Source organism: Larus michahellis, chromosome 7 (assembly GCF_964199755.1).
Source record: "Larus michahellis chromosome 7, bLarMic1.1, whole genome shotgun sequence".
Classification (NCBI taxonomy): domain Eukaryota; kingdom Metazoa; phylum Chordata; class Aves; order Charadriiformes; family Laridae; genus Larus; species Larus michahellis.
The window spans coordinates 27,731,100-27,750,442 of record NC_133902.1 but is presented as its reverse complement, the minus strand read 5'-3'; the positions used below and the strand labels follow the sequence as shown (position 1 = coordinate 27,750,442).

At 42.3% G+C, this 19,343-nt stretch overlaps 1 protein-coding gene across 2 annotated transcripts in view; it reads left to right on the top strand.

Moving 5' to 3' along the window:
• SATB2 (SATB homeobox 2) overlaps nucleotides 1-19,343 on the top strand; it is a 138,102-nt gene that overhangs the window by 24,012 nt on the left and 94,747 nt on the right. The gene's annotated exons all lie outside the window — the stretch shown is intronic.

Genomic DNA, 19,343 nt, shown 5'->3' with positions numbered 1-19,343 from the left:
CACCTGAGGTTGTTTGATGTAAGGAGAAAGCAAGACAATCGGTGGCAAAGCTTTGAAGTGGTTATATCAGTTGTGTTGATTGCTTAATCTTAAACTAGGTGTACAACAAGCCCTACTTTGTTAGCCTGCCTAGAAAGCATTAGCTGGATCTTGCTGAAGTGTGAAATATGGTGATAATGATCAGTCAGCATATTCATGACATATTTGTTCTGTACCACGAGGCAGGTTGCTGCTTCGAGGAAGTCGGCACAGAAGAGCTGGATAGAGCTTCTAGGTGTACAGCTAGATGGTATCTGGTATTCCTCTTTGTATCAGGGCTGTTTCGAACAGCATATTATGGTCTTTGATTTTTAAAATTACACATTGTATATAATGGTTATACATATATAAATACATACTCTCTTTATGGCCAATAGTTGTAGTGCTAAACGTGCAGACTGATTTCTCTGCATTCGCTTACCTTCTATATTGCTGCAGAGCCCTTTGTAAAGCACTATAGTCCCTTCCACTTAGGGATGCTTCTCCCGTAGCAGTGAAATCTTAAAATAAACAAAGCTTCCCTCTCTCTACCCAAAATACCAGTTTGAAAAAAAACAAACCTAAAATCCTTATCTTGAGGGAGATGGGCAGGAGGTGGTGGATTGGGAAAAATCTTTCCAGAACAACCTTTGCATTTCAAGAGGCTTTTTTATACTAAACAGGTTATTTCAATGCTTATTCTTTTGGATGAGAAGCCTGTAAGTTTCAGTTTCATCTCCATGTCATCAATAAAACCTGTGCACATTTAGAGTAGTTTAATAGAAACTTTGCCCAGGGATTTTGATATTACCTGTTGGTTTTAGTCATTTTGTATAGGTAGGTATTTGCACGTGCAAACAGAGGGAGCAGGGGTGGTGTTGAATCCAGGAGTTCCAGGCAGTGGTTAATAGTGCAGCGCTCCTTGTACAAGCTTCTTTCCAAGCAGGGTGATAATGATTCATTTCCTCCGTCAGCCTCTGCTCTGTGAGAGAGGCTCAGGTTCTGCATACAGGCAGAGCTCATCTCATGCACATGTGTTTGTTTACACAGTGCGGTAATAAAACCTCTTTGAGAAGGTAGCTGTTTTGTTTTTTAATATGAAACATTTAATGTCATCTTAGGGGCGCTTTTTTTTCTGAATGTAATAGGTCAGCGTATCCCACTGTTTCCATCCTGGTGAGCCAGCTTCCTGTTTGACAGCACTATCCATCTCAGTTAACGCTGTTGCTCAACGTGTTGCGAGCTAACATGTGGAACACGCTGCATTAGGTGGCCAAGATTTGATTCTTGGCACTTACGAAGGGGAACGGGCTTTGCAAGAAGCCTGCTTCAAGCAGGCATGCCATTCAGTGCAGTGATCCACACTGGCTGAGCATCTCACTTGGGGGAGCCTTGCTTTTGCAGCATCTCTCTGTTGTGAGAATAGCGAGGGGGAGAGACAGATTGACTCACGAAGGAAATTAGTCACTGTGCAGGGAGGAAATGGCCACTGCGTTTTTGAGCCACAGGCTTTGACAATGAGCAGGTTCAGATACGATTCTGTCGCTTGATGTGTTGCTCGAATAACTTGTCTAGAAAATAAAAGTTAAATCTCTAATTGTTGTAATTTGTCTGAAAAAAAAGACTTCGGCATTTTTGTCTTTAAGTCAGCAATTATCTTCCACTAGAAAACATCAGTTAGTATGATATTTAGGAACAACCAAAAATACCTTAAAGATCTGTGAGCTAACAGATCTCTTACTTGGTCAGTTTATTTACCTTCACACTGAAGGACCAGTTCTCTAAAGGCTTTTATACATCCTGGGCAAATACTGCAGGTCATGCTGATTTTACGATATGCAGCTGATGTACGCAGCATGTTCTGTAGTATCTTGCTTCTGTGCTAGCTGTCTGCAAGCTGAGAGATGAGGTGCAGGCAGGGACAGAGTGCTAGTAGATCTCTGAGATTGTTTAGTCTAATGAGAAAATTTATGGAATATTGGGCTATAATCTGTCAACTAGGGTTGACAGAAGCATGCTGCTAAATTGTTGATATAAGGATTTATTTTGGAACACAATTTTCTGATACTAAAAAGAAGGAAAAAAAATAAAGCTATTTGCTTTATTCATTCTGGTTGTAGGAAAAGTCTGCTTCTGTTCTAGTGCTTGGGATTGATTTCGTTTACCAATATACATTGATAAACAGTCACTTAGTTCTTCTTTATGCTTTACGGTCAGCTGAATTACAGGATCTGCATGAGAAGTTGAAGATCCTCAGGTGCATTTTTCAAAGTGGTAAGACTTTGAGCAACGTGCTGTGCAAAACACTGACATGAGTAGGTGTCCCCATGTCCTCCAGGGACAAAGTAAATGTGAGCTTGTCAAGGCTTTTGTATTGTAAAAGCTGCCTAAGCTGTAATGTAATGTGTAATAATTGTCGCTTTTTGAGTTGAGAAAGTGTTTCATTTCCCGCCCCACCTCTTGTTTTGGATGACTCTGAGAGGAGTAGCAATGTTCGCTTCATCTTGTGGGAAACATCTTGCCTTTGCCTGTTCCTTTTAGAACAGGGTCTCCAGTGGCAGATAAAAGAGCTAGTTGTGGGGGAAAAGAGGAGTTTTGCGGCAGCAGAGAGAATTGCTGTGCAATTTCACACCGCCTTCGCTGCGGCTCACCATGGCACTTCTACAGACCTGCTGAGGCTCAAGCAGGCGGCATGCAACTTGCGTGTAGGGCCCTGCCTCGCACTCGCCAGCTGCACAGCAGAGTCTGGGTGCCAGAAAGGAAACGTGGCACAGAGAGGGAGGTGGTGCGTTGCCTCCTCGAGGGGTCTGTGTGCCCAAAAGGGCCCTGCTGCAGGGCTGCCTGCCTGGGCAGCAGCCTAGAGCTCCAGAGCTCCCCAAGGAGGTGACGCCATGTCCGACCGTATGAGCTGTAGCGTGCACACTCAGCTGCCACCTGGCCTGGAGCCTCACGTACCAGCTTCTGGTTGCTCGGCTTATCATGGCCAATTTTTAGTTCTGGTTGTTAGGTAAAGTTGGTTGTTAGGAGAAGTCTTAACATCAGTAATCTTGAGATAAATATGTATCAGGAGGTATACATGAAGGTGGCCCCATGCCTCACTGGAAGAAGCTCTTTATTCCCACACCGTTTGGGCAGGACACATTTATTCCCCAAACAGCTGGTTGTGAACATTTTTTGTTGATGGTGGCGAGAGCAGAGACTTTTCCAGCGAGTGCTGCCCTCGTGAAACTTCCCTTTTCTGACAGGAGCTGTGAAAAGTCTTCTGGAACAGCATGGGAATTCGTTAACAGCTTGGCATTAGGGTGTGAAAGTTGGTGGTGTGAATGGCAACAAAGGTTTAATAAACATTTATGTATTTTTCTTTCATCACTTGAGTCTACACCTGACACTAGGGAACCTGCTACATGTGCCTTCCGGAGAGGAAAAGAGTCATGCTTTAAAGGGGCACCTGTTCTATGTGTAGTTTAATAAAATTTACATGCCCTGATGCAATTATTTTTTTTTTTGAGTGGTTGGGGTATTCTGACTGGGCTATGCAAAAGAAGGGAACCAGTGGGGGCTACATACAGTATATAGTCCTGAGTGCTGGGGCCAAAGTAGTATGAAAGTAGCTGCGATCCGGAGTACCCTGCGTACAGTCCTGCAGCTTTGGGACCTGCTGTGAAAGTTGATTCACTCCTTGGTGTGGGTGGAGGAAGAGCAGTGCTAGTTTGATGCTTTTAGCAAGTTCTACTTTCTTAGAATCCATATGCAAAAGAAAATAGTGTGATTTCTCCTGGGTATAAGTATATGTATATACGTTTTTTTCTTTTGACCAGTTGCTTGTTGGCTCTTGTGAGTGTATACGTAGAACTGGTGTAAGTTGTCTGCAAAAGCTTGCAAAGCTGAATGGGCCATTGAAATGCAGTTTGCCTTCTCCTGCCAGGTGCCTCTGCTAGGTGCGTTGGCAGGGCAGTGTGGAGTGCCTGCCCTGCCTGCTGCTTGTGGGCAGCTTTAGCTGGGCTCTGGCAAAGTAGTTGCTTGGGTTAGTAGCTGTGTGTGGCCACCACAAGGAAAGGGTTGTACAGAAGAGCGAAACGGTGCTGAGGGGCCAAGCGGAGCAGAAGGAAGGGTGAGGAAACGGCAGAGGGAAGTTAACACAGAGCGAGAGAAACATTAGATCTTTCCCATCCCTGTCACTGTAGAGACTGCCAGCCCTGGTTCTTACGCAATGCATTGCCACGAGCAGAGCCATTGCAAGAGGCAGTGCCTTGCGTTAATGCCTTGGAGGTCCCTCTTCGTGCTGCCTGGTTTCTTCTAGTGCTGTGTACTGACTGAAGAGTGGGAAGCCTTATGGCTGCAAAGAGCTGGAGGTGGCTAGTCGGAGTGAAAGGCTGGAAGGAGAGGCTGGCAGTGGTCAGTGGGGAAGGTGTAAGACAAGAATGAGAAAGAGAAGAGGTTTAAGTATCTTGCCTTGCCATGTGGAGTTGCAATAGCTGGGCACAGAGGAGAGCGATGCTCTGAGAGGATCGTGACTTAGCAAGCTGAGGTCAGACAGCATCGGCCCTGTCAGACTTGCACGACTGGAGTGGGGAAGAGGAGAATTCTGCTGCCAGTCAGTGCCTGGCCAGAGTAGCTGGTGGAGTACCTCTGCCCTAATGTCATGACACCCAGAGGTGTATCTCAGGACCAGCTGTCCTTCTCCAGCTGCCTCGCCTGTGGGAAGTTGGGCTGGCTTTAGTGCTTCTGCAGAGCACTGCGCTCTGGAGCACTGGTGGAGCTGCCCTTGCAGTTAGGTGCAGCAAGGGAGAAAAGGCGCTCCGGACTGCATAGCAAGGAAACCAAAGCGCAGACATATGAGGGCTCTCCTCTGGGTGCATGAAGCACATGGCTGGGGCAGGAAGGAACCCAGACTGCAAGTGTGCTCATTTCCCTCAAGGGTCTAAATATGTGAGCTCAGCCCTGCTCTCTGCTGTTAATTGGAGGCCTCTTGCACTTGGGGCCTGCTTTTAAGTAGTATTTCAAAGCAAAAACCAGATCTGTTTGATATGGTGACGTTTAGCAAATCAGTCCAAACCCCAGGCTGCTGTGTGTGAGAATGTGGCAGCCTGAATGCTGGGCTCCTTTACTCTGGCTAGCCTTTGTGAGGCCAGTATGACCGTTTTACGGGATTATAACCATGTGTACAAATATTTGAAGGGTGTAAATACCGTTGAGGGAGTGGATTTGCCTAAGCTGGTCCAAGAGGGTAGGGCTCTGGAGCAATTGTAAAGACCTGAGCAGACGATTAGTGGGGAAAGATCCTGTGAAATATTCCCATCTGTGCTGTCTCCAGGACCACGATAGCTTCCAATTGAATGCCAGGTAAAGGCAGAACATACCAGCTGGGGGCTGTATTGAACACATGCAAGCTGGTTTTATATTTCTGTATCAAGAAAGGTACAGTAAAAGTGTAGAGAAACCTTGCTAAACTGTGCTTGATGTATACAGCTAAGTTTGCTGCAGCTGCGAAGACCAGATAGGCTATTTCTAACACAAGTGCAAGGTAGCAGTATGGGAAAAATGAGAGGAAACCTGGGTTCAGGTTTCTCCTGTGAATAATGTGCAATAAATACCAAGGGTGCTATAATATGGGATCTTTTGACTCCTCAGCGAAGTGCCCAGTGATGTTTGTATGTCTGATCTGTGGTGCCCTGTTCATGGGATCAACCTTCTAGCCAGTATTATACTGGCTTTAATAAACAGAGAGACACTTGTGATACAATGACTTAAATAACAAGACAATACAGTGATAAAACCCCTAAATGTCGGGTCATTTCCTGGCTCTGTCACTGCTGCTACTTTTTTCTTTCTCTATTTCTTTCTTTTTGTACAGAGATAGCATAGTGGTCTCGCCTAACAGAGTTGTCAGTCTGCGTGGAGATGCTGTATTTCTCTCAGCTCTGACTCTTTTGCTACAGAGTGTGACCACCCTCTAAACCAATAGCTCTTACAGCAAAAAAAGCCCCAGCGCACCCCAAAACAAATGAAAGAAACCAAGCCAGCCCTTTTAGGAGCTCTTTTCAGCAGTTTGGTCTTACTCCATCTATAATTAACAGCTCCTTACCTTTAGTAATCCCCTTTTGTCCCCCTTGCTTCTACTGGGGACACTTTTTATGGGTAAGCTCTTCTTTCTTCTTTCCAGTTTTGCAGGTGAAACTGTAAAAGACCCAAATTAAATAATTTAGCAGTAATATGTGGGAGAGGTACAACTCAAATGGACATCTTGCATTAAACTCTGACATGCAATTCCATGACAATTTATCTGGGATTGCTAAGCAGACTGGATTTCTTGCAGCGATACTCAGCCATCCAGATCAAAATCTTCCTTGTAAAAGCTGCTCCTTCTTGAATTGTACATTCCTTGAGTTGCATTCTTTGTCTTTCTCCCTGATGTTTGAAGAAGGTGAGCTGAGTACTTCGCAAATATTTATTTCCCTCCCTATATACAGACATTTACCAGCAAATCACTGTTTTGTCTACCCTACAAAACTTCATGACAACTGTTAGTGAAACTCAATTACAGGAACTGTGAGAGAAAGTCAGAATTTAATGGGAATGCCGAAAACCTCTTCCTTCTTTGTTTTTTTTTGATGGGCATTTCAGTGCATAATGGACACCGGGTGTGAAAGACACTGTTGTTAGAGGTTCAGTGTCTCATGCCATTTCAATTAAAGCCCCAGAGTTCTCTTTAAACGTTGCTTGGAACTCTTAAGAAATCTTACATAAAAAATAAAAGAAGTTGTAGGGATTGAGGCTGCTTATATTTGTAGGGTTTACTGAAATTAGTGTGGGTTTTCTTTTGGTGGAAAATCTGACATAAAAGGAAATGTTAGGAAGTCATATTTATATATATGTAAAATGAAATATATTTTATGTTTTACTTTGTTTTATATATATAAACACATGTATAATATATTTATAGTTTAATAGAGAATATAAATACTTATATTTTATACATATACACACATACAAATATATATTTATATAGTCTATATATAAATGGAAACAAAAGATCAGAATCCAATTAATAAACCAACCTTTCAGCTTACTTGTCACCCTCATTCTCCATCTGTAGTGTTGTTTTAAATAACCTCATTATCCCAACAGCATGACCTCTTGTGAGTGCTTGATTCTTCGATAAGCTCGCTGTGAAAGTTCTTCCAACCAGTGGTCAGGAAGCGTCTCTCTTGTCTTTTCTTCCCTAACCCCCTGTGCTGGTGTGTGTAAAACTTGCCACGTGGTATTGGCTTTCTGATCCCAATATATTATTTACAGGATTCTTGTGATGGAACAAAACCTTCTACAAGTAATAATCTATTTTTCTAGATGGCAAACATCTGGGTCGTATAAGTAAATGGGTAATTTATTAGTGTTTGAACAGCTTAAAGGAGGGTAACCAAAGGTAGCCCTGAACAGCTCAGCACTTCTGACGGCCGCTTTCCATCTCATTTGTGGTTTGTGACTGAGCACAGCACTGCTTGTAAGCAGGAGAGGAGGCAGGGGCGAAAGGAGGGAGTGGAGTGGACAGAGCAGGCTTTGGCTGTCCCAGTGAAACACCCTTTCTTCCTTCCCTGCCTGTCTGTGAGACTTCACATACCTGCAGTGGGAGTTTCATAGAATCATAGAATGGTTTAGGTAGGAAGGGACCTCAAAGATCATCCAGTTCCAAACCCTCTCCCATGGGCAGGGACACCTCCCACTAGACCAGGCTGCTCAAAGCCCCGTCCAGCCTGGCCTTGAACACTTCCAGGGATAGGGCATCCAGAACTTCCCTGGGCAACCTGTTCCAGTGTCTCACCACCCTCACAGTAAAGAATGTCTTCCTAATATCTAATCTAAATCTCCCCTCTTTCAGTTTAAAACAGTTACTCCTTGTCCTATCGCTACACACCCTGGTAAAGAGTCCCTGCCCAACTTTCCTGTAGGCCCCCCTTTAAGTACTGGAAAGCTGCTGTAAGGTCTCGTCAGAGCCTCCTCCAGGCTGAGCAGCCCCAACTCTCTCAGCCTGTCTTCATAGCAGAGGTGCTCCAGCCCTCTGATCATCTTTGTGGCCCTCCGCTGGACTCGGTCCAACAGGTCCATGTCCTTCTTGTGCTGAGGACTCCAGAGCTGGACACAGTCCTCCAGGAGGGGTCTCACCAGAGCAGAGTAGAGGGGCAGAATCCCCTCCCTCGACCTGCTGGCCACGCTTCTTGTGATGCAGCCCAGGATGCATTTGGCTTTCTGGGCTGCAAGCGGACGTTGCCAGGTCATGATGAGCTTCTCATCAACCCACATCCCCAAGTCCTTCTTCTCAGGGCTGCTTTCAATCTGTTCTCCGCCCAGCCTGTATTTGTGCTTGGGATTGCCATGACCCAGGTGCAGGATATTGCACTTGGTCTTGTTGAACTTCATAAGGTTCGCACGGGCCCACCTCTCAAGCCTGTCCAGGCCCCTCTGGATGGCATCCCTTCCCTCCAGTGTGTCGACCGCTCCATGCAGCTTGGTGTCATCGGCAAACTTGCTGAGGGTGCACTCAATCCCACTGTCCATGTCGCCGACAAAGATGTTAAACAGCGCCAGTCCCAATACCAACCCCTGAGGAACACCACTTATCACTGGTCTTCAATTGGACATCGAGCCGTTGACCACAACTCTTTGAGTGTGGCCATCTGGCCAATTCCTTATCAACCAAATGGTCCATCCATCAAATCCATGCTTTTCCAATTTAGAAACCAGGAAGTCACGAAGGACAGTGTCCAATGCTTAGCACAAGTCCAGGTAGATGATACCAGTTGCTCAGTTTGGGGCCAAGTGCTTTGAAATGCATCATGTTTTGGTGATGGTTCTGGGGGCTCTAGCGGACTTGTTGCAGTGGTGTGTCATTTGTTTGTTTCACAGTTGTAATGGATCAAACTCAGTCTGCGCTATGGGTAGAAATCATTAAACCTTTTTTCCTCTCTCTCCCCTTTGTTTCTGAGAAATATTGCTAAGGCCGTAACAGCAAATCGGTGCTTCTGTGTGATGAGGGCTGTGTTCTTTAGCACTTTCCATTTACTTTGCGCTGCAGGCTGTGTGTAAAAAGATAATGCTGCAGGACAGAAGTTCCTTCAAGCTTCACTCTCTTCAAGGGAAGATTTTCATGTGTTCTGCAAGTTTTATAAACCAATGAAGAAATGCTGCGGAAGTTGAGCCACAGGCTTTTTTGTGTCACAGCAATCCTTATAGTAGTTCAGGGTAAAATAAAAATCAAGTTCACTCCGAAAGGCCTGTGTGTACTCAATTAAAAACTTAGACCAGCGTATAATAAATTCTGATTTTTCTTGGCCCCCTTCCCAACCTCTCAGCTAAGCCCACAAGCCCATGAGCCACTGATATTTTTGAGGAAAACTTGGAAATGGTCTTTATTAATTTTAGTTTAAAGTAAAATTTTATTGTCTTTTTCTTGCATGCAGCTGATAATGAAGCAGTGCTTTATTTAAAAATGGGAATAAATTAGGTTAGACTAGGTCATCCTCTGTCTAGAGAAGGAAAACAAGGTGCAGTTAGCAGCCTGTTAGCTAGCAAGCTAAATATTTAAACATTCAGTAGTATGTGAGGAGAGCAAAGCCTGGTGGTGGGTAACACAAGTTAGGGTAGCTTTTTTTCCCCCTTTTTGACGTTCTTGTCTGCTGAGATTTTTCCCAGTCCCTGCTCTAGATGAGGGAAGCAGTATTTTAACCCCGTGGCACAAGGAGATGCCTTTTACCCCAGCTGCGGATTGCCTTGCCCCATCTGTCCTCCCCACAGGGGCACAAAGCTGAGCCCACCTCCAGCTGCTTCTCTCCTGTAACCTAGCAGAGGCAGGGCTCATCCCCCACATTGGCTTCTGCTTATTGCAAAGCACATCCCAGCTTCTAGGATCTCCGGTTTGCCTTGGACAGAGAGTTCCCCTGTGCAACGTTTCTAATGGATATGCTGCTGGAGGGAAAGCAGAGCTCTTTCTGCAGGCCGGTCTGTCCAAAGTCCGTTTATCATCGGTGCCACGGTCTGGGTCTCACTGCACATGTGAAGGGAATCAGTTTGAGGATGTGGAGGGCAATGGTGCTGGCTGCGGGGTCCCTTGCAAGTGCATGGTGTAAGGCAGCACTTCTCACTCCCCTCTAGCCACAGGGACAAGCTACACACAAAACCCAGTTTGTTTTAAAACTGAAAACTTAACAAAGTAAGGGGAGAAAACTTAAAGGGGGTAAGTGGAAAGTGTTTCCTGGTTTAAAAAAAAAAAAGAAAAGAGAGAGGGCAAACACGCTGACCCCTGTTCTGTGTCTGATTGTCTCGTTAGGAAAGATCCTTCTGGCATTGACAGTAAAGGGTCAATTCAGAGGGTTTCTCACTGCCGTGTGTGAGCATTGTAGAAGGGACCCGGCTTTAATCCTCCTGGCCCTTACTGGAATATAAATGAACCTGTCAATCGACAACTGTATTTGATGTTTGCATCTTTTCATACGGGTTGAATTTTACAAGGGCAATCTGCCCTGCTGCATTGTTTGTCATTGGGGGTCTGCAGGAGATTAAATGGCTACATTTACAGAATGGAAAAGGGATGAGCAAAAGACAATGCTGTTAAGTGACCTCCTTTTGCCTACTATCCTGCCTACTGGAAACTCAGTCAGAGAGTAATGATAAAGGTCCAAATCCAAGCTGTAGGTGGGTATGTCCTCCTCCTGTCCACTCAGCTGCTTGATTATTCAGGATACCCTCTCCGTACTGGTGCAGGGCTTATGGAGAATGGCTTATACCCTGTCTTTCAGCCAGTCAATACATTTGATTTATCCAGACAACTTAAAAAAATATATGTTTATACAGATGTGATTAAAAAAAGGCATTGCATCAAGTTGAATGAGAAGAGGTTGGGGTATTTTTCACTGGGTATTTATGGGCAATTTTACTTTCAACTTTATTCCAACAGAAAAATAATTCTTCTAGGATGAAGTAGCTGTCAATGAAATAATAAAGCTATAGTAGTCCTGAGATCTGCGGTCTGTATTTTATTCCATTTTCACTCCCCAGTTTTGTATGTGCAGCATCTTTGACTTTACCTGGCTGTTTCCACAGTTACCAATAAAGAGTTAAATTCAAACAAGCAAGCTAGGAGGAGAATGCCTGTGCCAGTCAGGATTCTTAGCTAAATTGCTTTCATACTTTGTTTTTATAATATATTTGCTGCTTAGCCACATTTTGGCCTTTTTCCTTTTTCTAACAAAAATCAGTATGTGGGATAGCTAGTAGATAGTTCCTGCTTTCACAGTGACAACTCCATGCTAAAAATGTCCCTTGGCATAGGGATCGTTAACTGATGGCAATTTGTCTGCCTTTCTGAGTAGGGTTTTTTCCGGCACCAGCTATAGGATCTATGAAATAGTCTGTGGGGGAAAAAGTGTTTATCTTGTGTTGAAACTGAGGATGGAGCAACTGCTTGAGGAAAAGAATGTATCAAATAAGGAACTATAGATAATACTAAATCTTTTCAAGATCGTGGAAGGAGATGTTTAGGCGGAATTGTGCGGCAGTCGGCATGAGAAAATTGGCGTTTTGTGAAATGCTACTGTAGAATATGTTTCAAACGTCACTATTTATGTATCCATTTATATAGATAGCATCAATTACATATTTTTAAATGTTGATGATGGGTCTAAAAACTACCTGCATTATGAACATAAAACTTTCGTTTTCTGTGGCTTGAGTGTGGAGAACAAATTTTTTTTTTCCTCAATCTGAAAGCTGTATTTGTTTGCTTAAAAGAATGAAGAATGGTATTTCATTGGTAATATTCACAAAGATTTATTAATATTTTATTCTGGAGCTTTTAAATAGAGGGCTACATGAGCTAGTTCTTTTTTTTTCCTGATATCTCTGCTAAAAGAGCATAGCAACACCATGCATTTGCATTTTCTGATCACTAAAAATCCCCCCTACCATAAATGGGTATGTGAAATTGAGAACCTAATTAAAAGATTAACAGCATGTACAGTACTTTACCCAAAAGGCATGTGTTAATTTGTTAAAACACTAAAGATTTTTATGCTGTCTTTTTTGACGCTATCAAAATATTTTCAGTGGAACTAGTTGAACCTGGTCTCTTTATTATAAATTCTTCTGTAGAGTAAGATGACTTAATTTCATATCTAATTGCATAAGGAATTATAAATTATCTTTTCTAAGAGACCTATGACACTAAAACACAGAATGAACAAATAAAACTGATTTGTTCTAGTACAAATGAAGATATATGGCAGTATTTTTATTACAGACACCATTTGTTTGGGTTGAGTGTCTGAATATTTTACAATAAGATACAAAGTGCTCTTTGTCGAGCAGTCGTTCTAGCAATGCATCTTAAGGTGTTTTACAACTAATTGCCATGAAACGAAGAAACCCGAATCAACAAAAAACAGCCCCACCCATAAAATAAAACTATGCGGAATGGGATAAATCTGTTGCAAAGGAAATATGTTTTATATGCATTCATAGAACCGGTGGGATATGCCTCTTAGATCAAATGCGCAACTTTTCTTTTGTTCGCAGAGGAAAGACCTGTTGATTTTAAAAGCGTGTTTTATCTCAGAAAAAGGTGACTCGCTGTATGCAAAACGGTAGTTTCCAGCTATGTAAGAGATGCCACAGTCTAGACTAGAGCACACAGACGCGGGATTGCAAATCTGCTTTCTAGTGGGGAAGCAGGATTGATGTATGGGACAGTGTACTGGAGGTGGGCATTTCCCTGATGTAAAGGGAAAGGAAGGTCCCGCTGTGGCCCCGTTAGTGCCACGCAACCCCATGGGATGCCCTGGTACTGCAGAGTTAGGATTTCCTTCCCTCTTGGGGACTTCTGCAGGAATCTTGAAAAAATTCCGCTTCCTGTCCTTAAAGCACGACTAGGTATTCTCCTTCGGAAACAACTGGGTATTTACCAGTACAAAGTGATGCATTACTTTACAATTAAATATTACCCTTACAGCAAAATTTAGCAGAAACTGGCAATTATTAAAGATTTGCCTTTTGCAACTACTCTCCATGGAATTTTATTCTGTCTTTGGAAGTTTAAAATTGTTTATAGTAAATTTACCATTTTGTACTGAACTGTGTCGGTATTGGTGCCAAGGCTGTTCGAATGTTACTGAGCGTCTATTTAACCAGATTAGATTAAACCCTATTACATTATTCAGTGCAAGTATATTGTTCATAAAGGAACAAATTAATATTCTACTGACCTTTTGAGGGTTGAATTAATAAATTTATCACAAGGATTAGTTTGGTATTGTATAATAGAGACGTTCTTCTATTTATTTATCCAGAAGTACTTTTATGATGAAGTTTACTGATACAAAGCTGCTTCTGTTAAGCTGGTTGTTATTCCCAGATACTAAAAGACCAGTGCCAAGTTGTCTAAATCCCAATGTATGTATGCATTTATGATTTTTTCTAGAAGGGGGCCAAAAGGGTAGTAGGGAACTTCATAAAGGCACGTAGGAATGAAATGTAGTAATTTTTTGCTAGAGAGCTTCCATGGTCTGGTTTGAGTGATACGAGGTGAAAACTGCAGCATTTATGATGAAATGTGGATTACGCTTTAAAAAAACACTTATGCCTAATAATCCAAAGTGATTTCAAATAACAAGGTTAAGAAATATTTTTATTACCATAAAAGCACGAGATTTTTTGCCCCTTATCTTTCTGTAGCTCTGCAGTAAAATTTGATTTTGCAAGGACTTTTTGTGCTTTACAATTTTGAATGTGTGTCTGTACAGGAAAGTGGAGAAGGAGAAAGCAAAAAAGGAGAAAGCCAAGAGAGCAAGTGTTTCTATGCTGTTTGTAATAGCAATGTCCTGTCTCTGTGAGGGACAGCAGTGTGATTTTTGGTAGTGTAGCAAGAACCTGCATCATCTCACTGAGGTACTGCGACTCCCCTCTCCCGCTCTTCTCCTTCCCCTTCTTGTTGAAGCGAGGCTGGGATGGAGTTGGGATGTAGTACTGATGTGGTGCTGCGGTGCCCTGTGGTTGCAACGTGGATTTTGTGGAAGGAGGGGCTGTTACAGAACAAAATTGCCATCAAACGTCTTCAAGGCTTCTCCTGAATCCTTCTCTTTTTTATCTGTGTCTCTTGTGCATAAACTCTGGTTTTGCATGTAAATATGAGGGAGATGAAGAAATCTTAGCTGCAGATGGAAAAAAAACCTCAGTGTCTTGATATTTTAAAAAATCCAGATTTAGAAGGAGATAAATTTATGTAGCCTTTGCACCATAATAATGTGGAAAGACCTGACACAAAGCCATAAGGCTTTTTTCACAGATTCAGTTGTCTGGAAATTGTGCAACGCTGTTTAAATGGAATGACTTTTAACAGATCGCAATAAATTAAAAAAAAAAAATCGTGTTTTCACCAAGGATTACATGATGGCAGTGCTAACTCCCATGCAATTAATAGACAGCGTGTACTTTGTTTTCCTTGAGTGCTTAGCATTTTCTCTAGATTTTATCTGGCCATGTATCCAGGAACTGGGTGCGGATGCAAGCTGCTGTTAATTGAACTGTATTTAGGACTATTAAAACCATCCTATGTGCTGTATGGCAAGATGTGTATCTAAATTTGCATTTGCCGCAATGTAGCTGTAGCATGCATATCCTGTAGTAGATAGGCAGCCCCTGGTCCGTGTATTTTTAGATACAAAATATAATTGATTTATGGCAAAATAACTTCTTACATCAACATAGCATTTGTCTTTTACAAAACTGCAGTTATTTTCCCAGAGCAGTTGTGAGGTGCAGTTTGTAGCTTAACAGGAAGAAAGATGGAGTATGTTTTAATTTTGGCGTGGATCTTTTGCCCATTGAGTCAGGCTTTGTGTTGTAGCTACTTCTGTATAGAGGAATGCTGGTCCTGGTTTCCCCTGATCTCGTACAGCTACTGAATGTCTTTTTACATCCAGATAGTTGTGTGATGTAGTGTTTAGGGGGAAGAAGATGCCGTCTGATACGAGGAGCGATGAGTTTAAATCTGGAAGCAAAAAAAAATCCCTTAGTTCCATTCTTGCTGGATTAAGTCTTTTATATAACATGCTTTATAGAAAAAGGGCTACGTTTGTACAGAAGGAGGTGCCAGAACGCTAATAGAAGTATAGTAGCTCATCTGATGGGTGGGACAGACTTCTGCGTGCTATTCGGAAACAAACCAGAATTAACCCTGTGTGGGAGTATAATACCTAGCATTGTTAATTCTTGACATTTTCTTTCCCATACTTCTGGGGCTCTTGATGAGGGGAGCTTCAGCTTCTTGTGAAAAGTTTAATTTGTAGAGATAAAAAATAAAATCTTAGAGGATTCCATCTGAAGCTTGTGAGCATGATCCTGTCTTTGGCATGACAACATGGAATAGGAAAGAACCCAAGCATTTTAATTTGCTGGGAACAAAAAGGAGCTGGTTGGTAACTTTGGGATACGGTATTTCTCTCTGAAGCATATTACTTTGCGGGTATGTAGGCATGCCGACAGTGTGATCGTACATGGGTCCGTGTTGCTTCCAAACATGCCTGGGGCCTCCTGTGGCCCTTTTGTTATTTCTGAGCCTTTGGCACCGAGTGCCGGTGGGGGATGTGTGGAGAAGGAGAAACGAGAGAACTAGATATTAGAATTCAGTAGCAGATTTAAATTAAGCAGAAACCTCAGTATGGTATAAACTTGTAAGGCTATATATGCATTGTGACATGTGGCTGGACCATAGTCATGCTCAGCAAACCACTGAATATTATAGGACAGTTCATATGTTTTCTAATTCTTCCCAGAAAAAAGAGGATTTCAGTACTGAGTAATATCTTATTATCCCAGTCCTACTATCGGCAGCACAGCAATTTGAATTCGCAAAAATAGCAGATTAGATATTTCCCTGAAACTACATGTACTATTTAGCATCTTACTGATGTTCTGGCAGGAGAGCATAGGGATTGACAGAAACTGGGGCTGAAAGTGACTTGAGGGAGTTTAGCGAAGGTTATGAAAAAGCAGTGCTTCCCATTAGACGTCCTATGAAGAGAGAGATGGGAAAGGAAGAGAGATGCCAAGCAAGAACTACATATCATGAACGTGGCTTTTTGAGCCAGGAGGAGTCTGGGCTGATAATTTCATATGGGGCTTTGCTGTCTTAACAGGAAGAATTAAGAACAGAAATGGAAAACTTGGTAGTAGTAGAGATTATGTCCCGACCTCTTAAAACTTAGGTGTAAGGTGCATATCTCAGAGTCAAATATTCCTTGCAATGATGGAAACTTAAACGCAGTGTTCCTATACTACTGTAGTAAGGCAAAAATGGAACTAGAAAGGTTTGTCTTGGTGTGGAGGCTAAGTGAAATGCAAAAGTTAAATGGGCATCCAGTTGTGTGATGCAGAGTCCAAAATCAGCACACACAACGCTGTTAGTGTTTGTAATTATTGGTGCTGTAGCTTCAACAAGGAATTCTTTACAAGAAAATTAAGCCATGTTTTAAGTTACTGCAGTGTAAATAGTCAAATGCTTCTGAAGTCAGTGAAGTTTTTCATTTCCACTGATGCAATTGAGGGCAGAGGTTGAAACACGATTTTTATTTCCAGACATATTGCAAGCTATGTTTCACACTTGTTTTATATGAAGAGGTAAATAATCTGGTGGGAGGCAGGTTGGGAGCATAGGTAACACAGCTTCAGATGTGTTTCTCTATGGGATCAGTAACCACTGTTGGTTGTTTGCACAGAGCTTGTTTGGGGTGTTCCATCCACGTAATTTTTCAGCTGTGTCCTAATATGGAAAAACAAACTCAATACAGCTATTCTAGAGTGAGTTACAGGAGGGACAGGCCAAAGCCATTTTACGACAAAACATTTCTCCTTATATGAAAGCCGTCCATTTGCAGGATATTTTTTTGTTTAATGATCTTCAGAGCCATTTAATTATTTTTTATAATGCATTACAGAAGCTTCAGTTTAGGTTCTTGCTTATGTGAGAACCTGAGACACAGTGACTAGACTGGCACAACAAAACAGAAATTACCTGTAGGAATCCTCCTACTTCTGCGGAGTCATGGAGAAAGATGACCTGTGTCCTCAGAGGACAGAAGCATGGGAGATCTGAGACTGAAAGTGGGAAGGCATGTTTGTTTTAATATATGTAAGATTTGACCTGGTTTCAAGAACTTTTTTTAAGACCAGAGGAAGGAGAAAGCTGCAGAGAGTAGATAGACACATGAAGCCTGAGGTGAGGAGCTTTACGGTAGACTGTGGTGTTGCTTTAGTTGTGCATCTCTATGTGTGGGTTTGACTGAAGGTGGGGATGGTGAATGTCCACTGCTTTGGCAAGAACTGAGAAGTTGGTCTTTAGCTTGACTAATACGTATGTGTATGTAGGAAGGTTTTAAAAGGAAGGGAAAATATTTAATCTGGACAATTTGTGGTTGCAATATCATAAACACTTGGATCTAATAAGAGAACTACAGTAACTTTTTGTTTTCAGAGAACTTGTTAGAAATATTACTTGAAATTAAGATTCATACATATTTGCAGAGGATCTTTCTTTGTGAGATTTTCATGTGAGAGCAGGATTCCCTGTCTAACTGCATCCATAAATCAAGATGGTGCTTTCTTTTCTTTGGAACATAAGGTAAAGGGTTTTGTTTTTAAAGCATAAGCTGGTTACTACTTGTCTGTAGGCTTCTAAATGGTGCACAAATGCACAAGATTTTTCTTTGATTAACTTTTTTTTTCATTTATTAACAAGGTGGTCATGTAGGAACATTCATCAGAAGCTTTAGAAGTCTTGGGAGATTTATGATGTCATATGATGTCATTACAGCAATACGCTGCATTGTAAAACTTCAGAGCAACCACTGCTGTACCACCAGGGTGAATAGTGGAGCATTCATTCACTTCTACCAAACCCCAACATCAAATATTCCACAGGCTCTCTTAAAACAGAAATTGTGCCTATAGGAACATGTAGTGAGAAGTTACGCTTGGGAGGGTGTAATCGGAGCACCTCAAAAGGAGTGGTGGATATTTCAGTTCCCAGAAGTTGTCACGTTAAGGCTGCACAAAAGCTAGAGACTCTCTGAGGTAAAAGCTCTTCAGAAGGAAGTGGTTGAAAAAATCTTGGCTAGCTTATGGGGAGCTTGTGAGAACAAGTATTAGAGGCCAAATTCTGCTCTGTTACACCATCCTTCATCTGGGCGAGCGCCAAGGACAAGCGCTTTCCCTGCTGCGACTAGGCTGGAGGGAGTACAACTCTGAGGGGTCTGAGCAACCAGTGACTCTACTCTAAACCACACATAAAATGAGTTTAGCAATCTTGGACTGTTGAACAATGATTCATTTTATAATATGACCACAAAATGTAGCTGAGTTGGTAATGATTGCTTCAAACAGCTCGAGAAACTGAATGAGCAAGGAGGAGTGGGGATTACCCTTAGCCCTACTAAGTGTCCTTGTTGGGCCGGAGGTCAAGGCTTCCCGGTATAGCTTTTGCCCAGGGCTGCATGGGCAGGCAGGGGAGAGCTCTGCTGCCAACAGAGATAGACAAAGGTCTCCTTCTTTAGTGGTAAATGTGCTTTAAGAGTCACCACTGTATACTAACGCCTAAACAAAATGAAAGGAAGTGTTAAGCCTGCTGCATGTTACTTGTTCGGGATGTTAACAAGTACCAAATACATCTATAGTATAAGAGGGAGAGGAAGATACAAGCAAACTTTCACAGCCGTCCTTTCATATCTGTAATTACAGCCAGACTTAGCAGCAGTGTCATTTCATTTTGCAGAGGAGCGTGGCAGCCCTTGAAGTGAGATTTCTTGGTATTCAGTCCCACACGGTAGAAAAGGTCCATTGTGCTCTGACCTGCTTTAAAACAAACCCTACCAACCCGTGCGTGCATGTTTGAAGAGTCCCCTCCCTTTTATAGACAACTGCCATTTGTTACAGGGGTTGCTATGGCAAACAGGGGCAGAAAATCCTATCTTGATGTTAAAGCTAAATACTTAGAAATTGTAAGGAGACAGATTTTGAGAATATAAATTAATTAAATGGCAGTAATTGCATTATTGCACTGTCTTGCCAGGGAAATAGCTATTCCTGTGAGAGTTTATTACTGCGTTAGGTCTTGGAGCAGAGTGTAATTTTTTGAGAGTGCTTTAGGTTTTCCAAATCTGTCTGTCTGCTTTTATTTAATTCTAACTAGTGGTACATGGCAGCTTAGCCCTGCAAAGGTGGTCATCATCCTGCTTGCTTGGGTTGTTAAAGCTGTAAGAAGACTGAATAACCGTTTACAGTTTGGG